General features: G+C 40.3%; 1 long non-coding RNA gene across 1 annotated transcript; it reads right to left on the bottom strand.

Moving 5' to 3' along the window:
- Window positions 1-4255: 4255 nt before the first annotated feature.
- Window positions 4256-9477, bottom strand: LOC142701749 (uncharacterized). The gene is made up of 3 exons (XR_012867066.1): window positions 9359-9477; window positions 5829-5904; window positions 4256-4349 (listed from the first exon to the last, which is right to left on the bottom strand). It is a non-coding gene; the product is annotated as an uncharacterized LOC142701749 (long non-coding RNA).
- Window positions 9478-13654: the final 4177 nt, after the last annotated feature.

The raw sequence follows: 13654 nt of genomic DNA, 5'->3' as shown, positions 1-13654 counted from the left end.
ACTATGCTGGTATTATTATATATACACTATGCTGGTATTATTATATATACACTATGCTGGTATTATTATATACACTATGCCGGTATTATTATATATACACTATGCCGGTATTATTATATATACACTATGCTGGTATTATTATATATACACTATGCCGGTATTATTATATATACACTATGCTGGTATTATTATATATACACTATGCTGGTATTATTATATATACACTATGCTGGTATTATTATATATACACTATGCTGGTATTATTATATATACACTATGCTGGTATTATTATATACACTATGCCGGTATTATTATATATACACTATGCCGGTATTATTATATATACACTATGCTGGTATTATTATATATACACTATGCCGGTATTATTATATATACACTATGCTGGTATTATATACACTATGCTGGTATTATTATATATACACTATGCTGGTATTATTATATATACACTATGCTGGTATTATTATATATACACTATGCTGGTATTATTATATATACACTATGCTGGTATTATTATATACACTATGCTGGTATTATTATATATACACTATGCTGGTATTATTATATACACTATGCTGGTATTATTATATATACACTATGCTGGTATTATTATATATACACTATGCTGGTATTATTATATACACTATGCTGGTATTATTATATATACACTATGCTGGTATTATTATATATACACTATGCTGGTATTATTATATATACACTATGCTGGTATTATTATATATACACTATGCTGGTATTATTATATATACACTATGCTGGTATTATTATATATACACTATGCTGGTATTATTATATATACACTATGCTGGTATTATATACACTATGCTGGTATTATTATATATACACTATGCTGGTATTATTATATATACACTATGCTGGTATTATTATATATACACTATGCTGGTATTATATACACTATGCTGGTATTATTATATATACACTATGCTGGTATTATTATATACACTATGCTGGTATTATTATATATACACTATGCTGGTATTACACTATGCTGGTATTATTATATACACTATGCTGGTATTATTATATATACACTATGCTGGTATTATATATACACTATGCTGGTATTATTATATACACTATGCTGGTATTATTATATATACACTATGCTGGTATTATATATACACTATGCTGGTATTATATACACTATGCTGGTATTATTATATATACACTATGCTGGTATTATATACACTATGCTGGTATTATATATACACTATGCTGGTATTATTATATATACACTATGCTGGTATTATTATATATACACTATGCTGGTATTATTATATATACACTATGCTGGTATTATTATATATACACTATGCTGGTATTATTATATATACACTATGCTGGTATTATTATATATACACTATGCTGGTATTATTATATATACACTATGCTGGTATTATTATATATACACTATGCTGGTATTATTATATATACACTATGCTGGTATTATTATATATACACTATGCTGGTATTATTATATGCTGGTATTATTATATATACACTATGCTGGTATTATATACACTATGCTGGTATTATTATATATACACTATGCTGGTATTATTATATATACACTATGCTGGTATTATTATATATACACTATGCTGGTATTATTATATACACTATGCTGGTATTATTATATATACACTATGCTGGTATTATATACACTATGCTGGTATTATATACACTATGCTGGTATTATTATATGCTGGTATTATTATATATACACTATGCTGGTATTATTATATATACACTATGCTGGTATTATTATATATACACTATGCTGGTATTATTATATACACTATGCTGGTATTATTATATATACACTATGCTGGTATTATTATATACACACTATGCTGGTATTATATACACTATGCTGGTATTATTATATATACACTATGCTGGTATTATTATATATACACTATGCTGGTATTATTATATACACTATGCTGGTATTATATACACTATGCTGGTATTATTATATATACACTATGCTGGTATTATATATACACTATGCTGGTATTATATATACACTATGCTGGTATTATTATATATACACTATGCTGGTATTATTATATATACACTATGCTGGTATTATTATATATACACTATGCTGGTATTATTATATATACACTATGCTGGTATTATTATATACACTATGCTGGTATTATTATATATACACTATGCTGGTATTATTATATATACACTATGCTGGTATTATTATATATACACTATGCTGGTATTATTATATGCTGGTATTATTATATATACACTATGCTGGTATTATTATATACACTATGCTGGTATTATTATATATACACTATGCTGGTATTATTATATATACACTATGCTGGTATTATATACACTATGCTGGTATTATTATATATACATTATGCTGGTATTATATACACTATGCTGGTATTATTATATATACACTATGCTGGTATTATTATATATACACTATGCTGGTATTATTATATATACATTATGCTGGTATTATTATATATACACTATGCTGGTATTATATACACTATGCTGGTATTATTATATGCTGGTATTATTATATATACACTATGCTGGTATTATTATATATACACTATGCTGGTATTATTATATATACACTATGCTGGTATTATTATATATACACTATGCTGGTATTATTATATATACACTATGCTGGTATTATTATATATACACTATGCTGGTATTATTATATATACACTATGCTGGTATTATTATATATACACTATGCTGGTATTATTATATATACACTATGCTGGTATTATTATATATACACTATGCTGGTATTATTATATATACACTATGCTGGTATTATTATATATACACTATGCTGGTATTATTATATATACACTATGCTGGTATTATTATATATACACTATGCTGGTATTATTATACATACACTATGCTGGTATTATTATATATACACTATGCTGGTATTATTATATATACACTATGCTGGTATTATTATATATACACTATGCTGGTATTATTATATACACTATGCTGGTATTATTATATATACACTATGCTGGTATTATTATATATACACTATGCTGGTATTATATATACACTATGCTGGTATTATTATATATACACTATGCTGGTATTATTATATATACACTATGCTGGTATTATTATATACACTATGCTGGTATTATTATATATACACTATGCTGGTATTATTATATATACACTATGCTGGTATTATTATATATACACTATGCTGGTATTATATACACTATGCTGGTATTATTATATATACACTATGCTGGTATTATATATACACTATGCTGGTATTATATACACTATGCTGGTATTATTATATATACACTATGCTGGTATTATTATATATACACTATGCTGGTATTATTATATATACACTATGCTGGTATTATTATATATACACTATGCTGGTATTATTATATATACACTATGCTGGTATTATTATATATACACTATGCTGGTATTATTATATATACACTATGCTGGTATTATTATATATACACTATGCTGGTATTATTATATATACACTATGCTGGTATTATTATATACACACTATGCTGGTATTATATACACTATGCTGGTATTATTATATATACACTATGCTGGTATTATATACACTATGCTGGTATTATTATATATACACTATGCTGGTATTATTATATATACACTATGCTGGTATTATATACACTATGCTGGTATTATTATATATACACTATGCTGGTATTATTATATATACACTATGCTGGTATTATTATATATACACTATGCTGGTATTATTATATATACACTATGCTGGTATTATTATATATACACTATGCTGGTATTATTATATATACACTATGCTGGTATTATTATATATACTATTTTCTTTGCACTGTATTTATCTGTATGGAATCTCCTGGTCTAGTTTGCCCTCCTATACAGCGAGAAATGATGTATACCGATGTACCCCAGCCTGACGTTTACGAGAAGGACCAGTGCGCCGGGTGGATGGGGGTTCATATTCGGAAAACATGCGTGCGCACACCGGACGTACAGCCGGAATTTACTGTGATCAAAGCCACAGACCGAGCGTGAAATAAGTATAACAAGTCAATACTGCCCCCTACAGGTTGAGAGCGGTATCACCGCATGTGATCACAACTATGACAGGTGCAGGAGCATATGATTACCCTGCCGTCATGCTGGAACCACTGGAAAGGCTTCAGAAAACAGCTGGACACCCAGGCACGTGACACTGCCTGCCCGAAAAATGCCACATGGTACTTAGACTGAAAAACAAAACAAAGAAGTCTAGATGTATGTGTGAAGTAAGACCAGAGTATATACATGACACGGTGTAGTGTCTGGACTGTGTATATACATGACATGGTGTAGTGTCTGGACTGTGTATATACATGACATGGTGTAGTGTCTGGACTGTGTATATACATGACATGGTGTAGTGGTGTCTGGTCTGTGTATATACATGACATGGTGTAGTGTCTGGACTGTGTATATACATGACATGGTGTAGTGTCTGGACTGTGTATATACATGACATGGTGTAGTGTCTGGACTGTGTATATACATGACATGGTGTAGTGTCTGGACTGTGTATATACATGACATGGTGTAGTGTCTGGACTGTGTATATACATGACATGGTGTAGTGTCTGGACTGTGTATATACATGACATGGTGTAGTGTCTGGACTGTGTATATACATGACATGGTGTAGTGTCTGGACTGTGTATATACATGACATGGTGTAGTGTCTGGACTGTGTATATACATGACATGGTGTAGTGTCTGGACTGTGTATATACATGACATGGTGTAGTGTCTGGACTGTGTATATACATGACATGGTGTAGTGTCTGGACTGTGTATATACATGACATGGTGTAGTGTCTGGGCTGTGTATATACATGACATGGTGTAGTGGTGTCTGGACTGTGTATATACATGACATGGTGTAGTGGTGTCTGGACTGTGTATATACATGACATGGTGTAGTGGTGTCTGGACTGTGTATATACATGACATGGTGTAGTGGTGTCTGGACTGTGTATATACATGACACGGTGTAGTGGTGTCTGGACTGTGTATATACATGACACGGTGTAGTGTCTGGACTGTGTATATACATGACATGGTGTAGTGTCTGGTCTGTGTATATACATGACACGGTGTAGTGTCTGGACTGTGTATATACATGACACGGTGTAGTGTCTGGTCTGTGTATATACATGACACGGTGTAGTGTCTGGACTGTGTATATACATGACACGGTGTAGTGTCTGGACTGTGTATATACATGACACGGTGTGGTGTCTGGACTGTGTATATACATGACACGGTGTAGTGTCTGGACTGTGTATATACATGACACGGTGTAGTGTCTGGACTGTGTATATACATGACATGGTGTAGTGGTGTCTGGACTGTGTATATACATGACATGGTGTAGTGGTGTCTGGACTGTGTATATACATGACATGGTGTAGTGGTGTCTGGACTGTGTATATACATGACATGGTGTAGTGTCTGGACTGTGTATATACATGACATGGTGTAGCGGTGTCTGGACTGTGTATATACATGACATGGTGTAGTGTCTGGACTGTGTATATACATGACATGGTGTAGTGGTGTCTGGACTGTGTATATACATGACATGGTGTAGCAGTGTCTGGACGGTATATACATGACATGATGTAGCAGAGTCTGGACGGTATAGTAATTATACAGTAACTTCTCTCACTTACAGGCACGGGATCCTCTAGTTTTGCAAACTGGAAATATCCTCTGGCATCCGGGTCATAGTCCACAATGGCCGGCCACCTGTGTAGGGGACACAATCATTACCTGCTGCATGGACTACACACGAGTGGTGTCGGTGACCCTGGACTGTGGGGTGGATGACACCGGCCGGTCACACGCACTGGTCCACCAGGATGGTGAAGAATAAGAACATTGATGGTAAGGAGGGAGACGAACAGGGAAAACAGCAAAGTACAAGACGTCTCCAAGAACCTCCAGCAGCATCTTCACACATCACGTCGTCCACTGCCCCGGATCACCAGAGAATGTACAATTATCCCCTCCACTGCCCCGGACTACCAGGGAATGTACAATTATCCCCTCCACTACCCTGGACCACCAGGGAATGTAAAATTATCCCCTCCACTGCCCCGGACCACCAGGGAATGTACAATTATCCCTTCCACTGCCCTGGACCACCAGGGAATGTACAATTATCCCCTCCTCGGCCCCGGACCACCAGGGAATCTACAATTATCCCCTCCAATGCCCCGGAACACCAGGGAAGTACAATTATCCCCTCCACTGCCCCGGACCACCAGGGAATGTACAATTATCCCCTCCACGGCCCCGGACCACCAGGGAATCTACAATTATCCCCTCCAATGCCCCGGACCACCAGGGAATGTACAATAATCCCCTCCACAGCCCCGGACCACCAGGGAATGTACAATTATCCCCTCCACTGCCCCGGACCACCAGGGAATGTACAATCATCCCCTCCACTGCCCTGGACCACCAGGGAATGTACAATTATCCCCTCCACTGCCCCGGACCACCAGGGAATGTACAATTATCCCCTCCACTGCCCCGGACCACCAGGGAATCTACAATTATCCCCTCCACTGACCGAGACCACCAGGGAATGTGGCCCTTGCACTTTTTCCTTGCCAGATTATTGAGCTCCCGGCCTCTAGTCAACTTCCTTTCTGCCATACTCTACAATCTGTTGCTGCTCATTTGTGTACTGAACTTGTATAGTTTCTGACCGTGTCTCTGCCTCACGCAGTCTCCTGTTGCCGCTTATGTGTATACTGAACTTGTATTGTTTCCTGACCACGTCTCTGCCTCCTGTTGCTGCTTATTTGCATACTGAACTTGTATTGTTTCCTGACCACGTCTCTGCCTTCTGTTGCCGCTTATTTGCATACTGAACTAGTATTGTTTCCTGACCACGTCTCTGCCTTCTGTTGCCGCTTATTTGCATACCGAACTAGTATTGTTTCCTGACCACGTCTCTGCCTTCTGTTGCCGCTTATTTGCATACTGAACTTGTATTGTTTCCAGACCACGTCTCTGCCTTCTGTTGCCGCTTATTTGCATACTGAACTTGTATTGTTTCCTGACCATGTCTCTGCCTTCTGTTGCCGCTTATTTGTATACTGAACTTGTATTGTTTCCTGACCATGTCTCTGCCTTCTGTTGCCGCTTATTTGCATACTGAACTTGTATTGTTTCCAGACCACGTCTCTGCCTTCTGTTGCCGCTTATTTGCATACTGAACTTGTATTGTTTCCTGACCATGTCTCTGCCTTCTGTTGCCGCTTATTTGTATACTGAACTTGTATTGTTTCCTGACCATGTCTCTGCCTTCTGTTGCCGCTTATTTGTATACTGAACTTGTATTGTTTCCTGACCACGTCTCTGCCTCAGGCTACAACCTGTTGTCTCTTATCTAAGTGCCAAAGCTGGACTATTACTGTTGCTTTTCTTACCCTCCTGCCAGATCGCAGACTGCTACAGACCTTGACAATCCCCTTTATTGCACTAGACCACCACGGAATGTACAATTATCCCCTCAACTGCCCCAGACCACCAGGGAATATACAATTATCCCCTCCACTGCCCCTGACCACCAGAGAATGTAAAATGATCCTCTCCACTGCCCCACACCACCAGGGAATGTACAATTATCCCCTCCACTGCCCCAGACCACCAGGGAATATACAAATATCCCCTCCACTGCCCCAGACCACCAGGGAATGTACAAATATCCCCTCCACTGCCCCAGACCACCAGGGAATGTACAATTATCCCCTCCACTGCCCCAGACCACCAGGGAATGAACAATTATCCCCTCCACTGCCCCAGACCACCAGGGAATGAACAATTATCCCCTCCACTGCCCCGGACCACCAGGAAATGAACAATTATCCCCTCCACTGCCCCGGACCACCAGGGAATGTACAATTATCCCCTCCACTGACCGGGACCACCAGGGAATGTGGCCCTTGCACTTTTTCCTTGCCAGATTATTGAGCTCCCGGCCTCTAGTCAACTTCCTTTCTGCCTTACTCTACAATCTGTTGCCGCATATTTGTATACTAAACTTGTATTGTTTCCTGACCACGTCTCTGCCTCCTGTTGCCGCTTATTTGCATACTGAACTTGTATTGTTTCCTGACTACGTCTCTGCCTTCTGTTGCCGCTTATTTGCATACTGAACTAGTATTGTTTCCTGAGCACGTCTCTGCCTTCTGTTGCCGCTTATTTGCATACTGAACTTGTATTGTTTCCTGACCACGTCTCTGCCTTATGTTGCCTATTATTTGCATACTGAACTTGTATTGTTTCCTGACCACGTCTCTGCCTTCTGTTGCCTCTTATTTGCATACTGAACTTGTATTGTTTCCTGACCACGTCTCTGCCTTCTGTTGCCGCTTATTTGTATACTGAACTTGTATTGTTTCCTGACCACGTCTCTGCCTCAGGCTACAACCCGTTGTCCCTTATCTAAGTGCCAAAGCTGGACTATTATTTGACTACTGTTGCTTTTCTTACCCTTCTGCAAGATCGCAGACTGCTACAGACCTTGACAATCCTCTTTATTGCACTAGACCACCAGGGAATGTACGGCTGACCTCTCTACTTCCCGAGACGCCTAGGAATTTTACCATTAACCTGTTCACTGCCCTGGATGATAAGGGAATGTAAAATTATCCCCTTCACTGTCCTAGACCACCTGCAAATAGACAAATAGGCTCTTCACTTCCCTAGACCACCAGGGATTTAACCATTAACCACATTCACTGACCTAGACCACCAGGGAATGTGGAATTAACCACTTTATTCTCCTAAACCACCAGATACTTGGCCAATAACCCCTTTCCCTGCTATTAACCCCTTCACCAGCTTACACCACTAAGGATGCCATTATTAAGCTGTTGGGTACCCTACACCAGCAGAGACGTTACTACGAACTCCATTTTCATCACTGACCCGTTTACCATGAACTCTAACATCACCCAGTATTGTGTAGCGGTGTGTGGTGGGATTATTTGGCACTTTGTGGTGGTATTATGTATGCTGCATATGGTAGCATTGTGTGGGCACTGTATATAGGTATTATTTGGACATTATTACTTGGATACAGCAGTGATATTTGTACACGGAGAGGATTTACAGGAAGTGGGTGTCCATTAATGATCAATGGAGGTATGGAAAGATCCAGCAATGATGTGTAATGGCAACTCACCAGGGATGCCCGTGCTGCTTCACCCAAACAACGGAGCCCGGCACATACTCTGCGTATATAATCTCACTGTCATCCCCCGAGCAGCTCTCCTCTGCTACATCACATCTGTCATATACGCCATCTGTAACAGCATGAAATGCAGAAATCAGGACAGGTGTAGTGTAGTGTCAGTACAGGAGTAGTAGATACAGGTGTAGTGTGATGTGTGAGGACAGTACAGGAGTAGTAGATACAGGTGTAGTGTAGTGTGATGTGTGAGGACAGTACAGGAGTAGTAGATACAGGTGTAGTGTAGTGTGATGTGTGAGGTCAGTACAGGAGTAGTAGATACAGGTGTAGTGTAGTGTGATGTGTGAGGACAGTACAGGAGTAGTAGATACAGGTGTAGTGTGGTGTGTGAGGACAGTACAGGAGTAGTAGATACAGGTGTAGTGTAGTGTGATGTGTGAGGACAGTACAGGAGTAGTAGATACAGGTGTAGTGTAGTGTGGTGTGTGAGGTCAGTACAGGAGTAGTAGATACAGGTGTAGTGTAGTGTGATGTGTGAGGTCAGTACAGGAGTAGTAGATACAGGTGTAGTGTAGTGTGGTGTGTGAGGACAGTACAGGAGTAGTAGATACAGGTGTAGTGTAGTGTGGTGTGTGAGGTCAGTACAGGAGTAGTAGATACAGGTGTAGTGTAGTGTGGTGTGTGAGGACAGTACAGGAGTAGTAGATACAGGTGTAGTGTAGTGTGATGTGTGAGGACAGTACAGGAGTAGTAGATACAGGTGTAGTGTAGTGTGATGTGTGAGGTCAGTACAGGAGTAGTAGATACAGGTGTAGTGTAGTGTGATGTGTGAGGTCAGTACAGGAGTAGTAGATACAGGTGTAGTGTAGTGTGGTGTGTGAGGACAGTACAGGAGTAGTAGATACAGGTGTAGTGTAGTGTGATGTGTGAGGACAGTACAGGAGTAGTAGATACAGGTGTAGTGTAGTGTGGTGTGTGAGGACAGTACAGGAGTAGTAGATACAGGTGTAGTGTAGTGTGATGTATGAGGACAGTACAGGAGTAGTAGATACAGGTGTAGTGTAGTGTGATGTGTGAGGTCAGTACAGGAGTAGTAGATACAGGTGTAGTGTAGTGTGATGTGTGAGGTCAGTACAGGAGTAGTAGATACAGGTGTAGTGTAGTGTGGTGTGTGAGGACAGTACAGGAGTAGTAGATACAGGTGTAGTGTAGTGTGATGTGTGAGGACAGTACAGGAGTAGTAGATACAGGTGTAGTGTAGTGTGGTGTGTGAGGTCAGTACAGGAGTAGTAGATACAGGTGTAGTGTAGTGTGGTGTGTGAGGTCAGTACAGGAGTAGTAGATACAGGTGTAGTGTAGTGTGATGTGTGAGGACAGTACAGGAGTAGTAGATACAGGTGTAGTGTGGTGTGTGAGGACAGTACAGGAGTAGTAGATACAGGTGTAGTGTAGTGTGGTGTGTGAGGACAGTACAGGAGTAGTAGATACAGGTGTAGTGTAGTGTGGTGTGTGAGGACAGTACAGGAGTAGTAGATACAGGTGTAGTGTAGTGTGGTGTGTGAGGACAGTACAGGAGTAGTAGATACAGGTGTAGTGTAGTGTGATGTGTGAGGACAGTACAGGAGTAGTAGATACAGGTGTAGTGTAGTGTGATGTGTGAGGACAGTACAGGAGTAGTAGATACAGGTGTAGTGTAGTGTGGTGTGTGAGGACAGTACAGGAGTAGTAGATACAGGTGTAGTGTAGTGTGGTGTGTGAGGTCAGTACAGGAGTAGTAGATACAGGTGTAGTGTAGTGTGGTGTGTGAGGACAGTACAGGAGTAGTAGATACAGGTGTAGTGTAGTGTGATGTGTGAGGACAGTACAGGAGTAGTAGATACAGGTGTAGTGTAGTGTGATGTGTGAGGACAGTACAGGAGTAGTAGATACAGGTGTAGTGTAGTGTGATGTGTGAGGACAGTACAGGAGTAGTAGATACAGGTGTGTAGTGTGATGTGTGAGGTCAGTACAGGAGTAGTAGATACAGGTGTAGTGTGGTGTGTGAGGACAGTACAGGAGTAGTAGATACAGGTGTAGTGTAGTGTGGTGTGTGAGGACAGTACAGGAGTAGTAGATACAGGTGTAGTGTAGTGTGGTGTGTGAGGACAGTACAGGAGTAGTAGATACAGGTGTAGTGTAGTGTGGTGTGTGAGGACAGTACAGGAGTAGTAGATACAGGTGTAGTGTAGTGTGGTGTGTGAGGTCAGTACAGGAGTAGTAGATACAGGTGTAGTGTAGTGTGGTGTGTGAGGACAGTACAGGAGTAGTAGATACAGGTGTAGTGTAGTGTGGTGTGTGAGGACAGTACAGGAGTAGTAGATACAGGTGTAGTGTAGTGTGATGTGTGAGGACAGTACAGGAGTAGTAGATACAGGTGTAGTGTAGTGTGATGTGTGAGGACAGTACAGGAGTAGTAGATACAGGTGTAGTGTAGTGTGGTGTGTGAGGACAGTACAGGAGTAGTAGATACAGGTGTAGTGTAGTGTGATGTGTGAGGACAGTACAGGAGTAGTAGATACAGGTGTAGTGTAGTGTGATGTGTGAGGACAGTACAGGAGTAGTAGATACAGGTGTAGTGTAGTGTGGTGTGTGAGGACAGTACAGGAGTAGTAGATACAGGTGTAGTGTAGTGTGGTGTGTGAGGACAGTACAGGAGTAGTAGATACAGGTGTAGTGTAGTGTAGTGTGGTGTGTGAGGACAGTACAGGAGTAGTAGATACAGGTGTAGTGTAGTGTGATGTGTGAGGACAGTACAGGAGTAGTAGATACAGGTGTAGTGTAGTGTGGTGTGTGAGGACAGTACAGGAGTAGTAGATACAGGTGTAGTGTAGTGTGATGTGTGAGGACAGTACAGGAGTAGTAGATACAGGTGTAGTGTAGTGTGATGTGTGAGGACAGTACAGGAGTAGTAGATACAGGTGTAGTGTAGTGTGGTGTGTGAGGACAGTACAGGAGTAGTAGATACAGGTGTAGTGTAGTGTGATGTGTGAGGTCAGTACAGGAGTAGTAGATACAGGTGTAGTGTGATGTGTGAGGACAGTACAGGAGTAGTAGATACAGGTGTAGTGTAGTGTGGTGTGTGAGGACAGTACAGGAGTAGTAGATACAGGTGTAGTGTAGTGTGATGTGTGAGGTCAGTACAGGAGTAGTAGATACAGGTGTAGTGTAGTGTGATGTGTGAGGTCAGTACAGGAGTAGTAGATACAGGTGTAGTGTAGTGTGGTGTGTGTGGTCAGTACAGGAGTAGTAGATACAGGTGTAGTGTAGTGTGATGTGTGAGGTCAGTACAGGAGTAGTAGATACAGGTGTAGTGTAGTGTGATGTGTGAGGACAGTACAGGAGTAGTAGATACAGGTGTAGTGTAGTGTGGTGTGTGAGGACAGTACAGGAGTAGTAGATACAGGTGTAGTGTAGTGTGGTGTGTGAGGACAGTACAGGAGTAGTAGATACAGGTGTAGTGTAGTGTGATGTGTGAGGACAGTACAGGAGTAGTAGATACAGGTGTAGTGTAGTGTGATGTGTGAGGACAGTACAGGAGTAGTAGATACAGGTGTAGTGTAGTGTGATGTGTGAGGACAGTACAGGAGTAGTAGATACAGGTGTAGTGTAGTGTGGTGTGTGAGGACAGTACAGGAGTAGTAGATACAGGTGTAGTGTAGTGTGATGTGTGAGGTCAGTACAGGAGTAGTAGATACAGGTGTAGTGTAGTGTGATGTGTGAGGACAGTACAGGAGTAGTAGATACAGGTGTAGTGTAGTGTGATGTGTGAGGACAGTACAGGAGTAGTAGATACAGGTGTAGTGTAGTGTGATGTGTGAGGTCAGTACAGGAGTAGTAGATACAGGTGTAGTGTAGTGTGTGAGGACAGTACAGGAGTAGTAGATACAGGTGTAGTGTAGTGTGATGTGTGAGGTCAGTACAGGAGTAGTAGATACAGGTGTAGTGTAGTGTGATGTGTGAGGACAGTACAGGAGTAGTAGATACAGGTGTAGTGTAGTGTGATGTGTGAGGTCAGTACAGGAGTAGTAGATACAGGTGTAGTGTAGTGTGGTGTGTGAGGTCAGTACAGGAGTAGTAGATACAGGTGTAGTGTAGTGTGGTGTGTGAGGACAGTACAGGAGTAGTAGATACAGGTGTAGTGTAGTGTGATGTGTGAGGACAGTACAGGAGTAGTAGATACAGGTGTAGTGTAGTGTGATGTGTGAGGTCAGTACAGGAGTAGTAGATACAGGTGTAGTGTAGTGTGGT

Source organism: Rhinoderma darwinii, unplaced genomic scaffold, assembly GCF_050947455.1.
Source record: "Rhinoderma darwinii isolate aRhiDar2 unplaced genomic scaffold, aRhiDar2.hap1 Scaffold_2187, whole genome shotgun sequence".
Classification (NCBI taxonomy): Eukaryota; Metazoa; Chordata; class Amphibia; order Anura; family Rhinodermatidae; genus Rhinoderma; species Rhinoderma darwinii.
The sequence above is the reverse complement of the archived record's forward strand: the minus strand, read 5'-3'. Positions and strand labels throughout refer to the sequence as shown.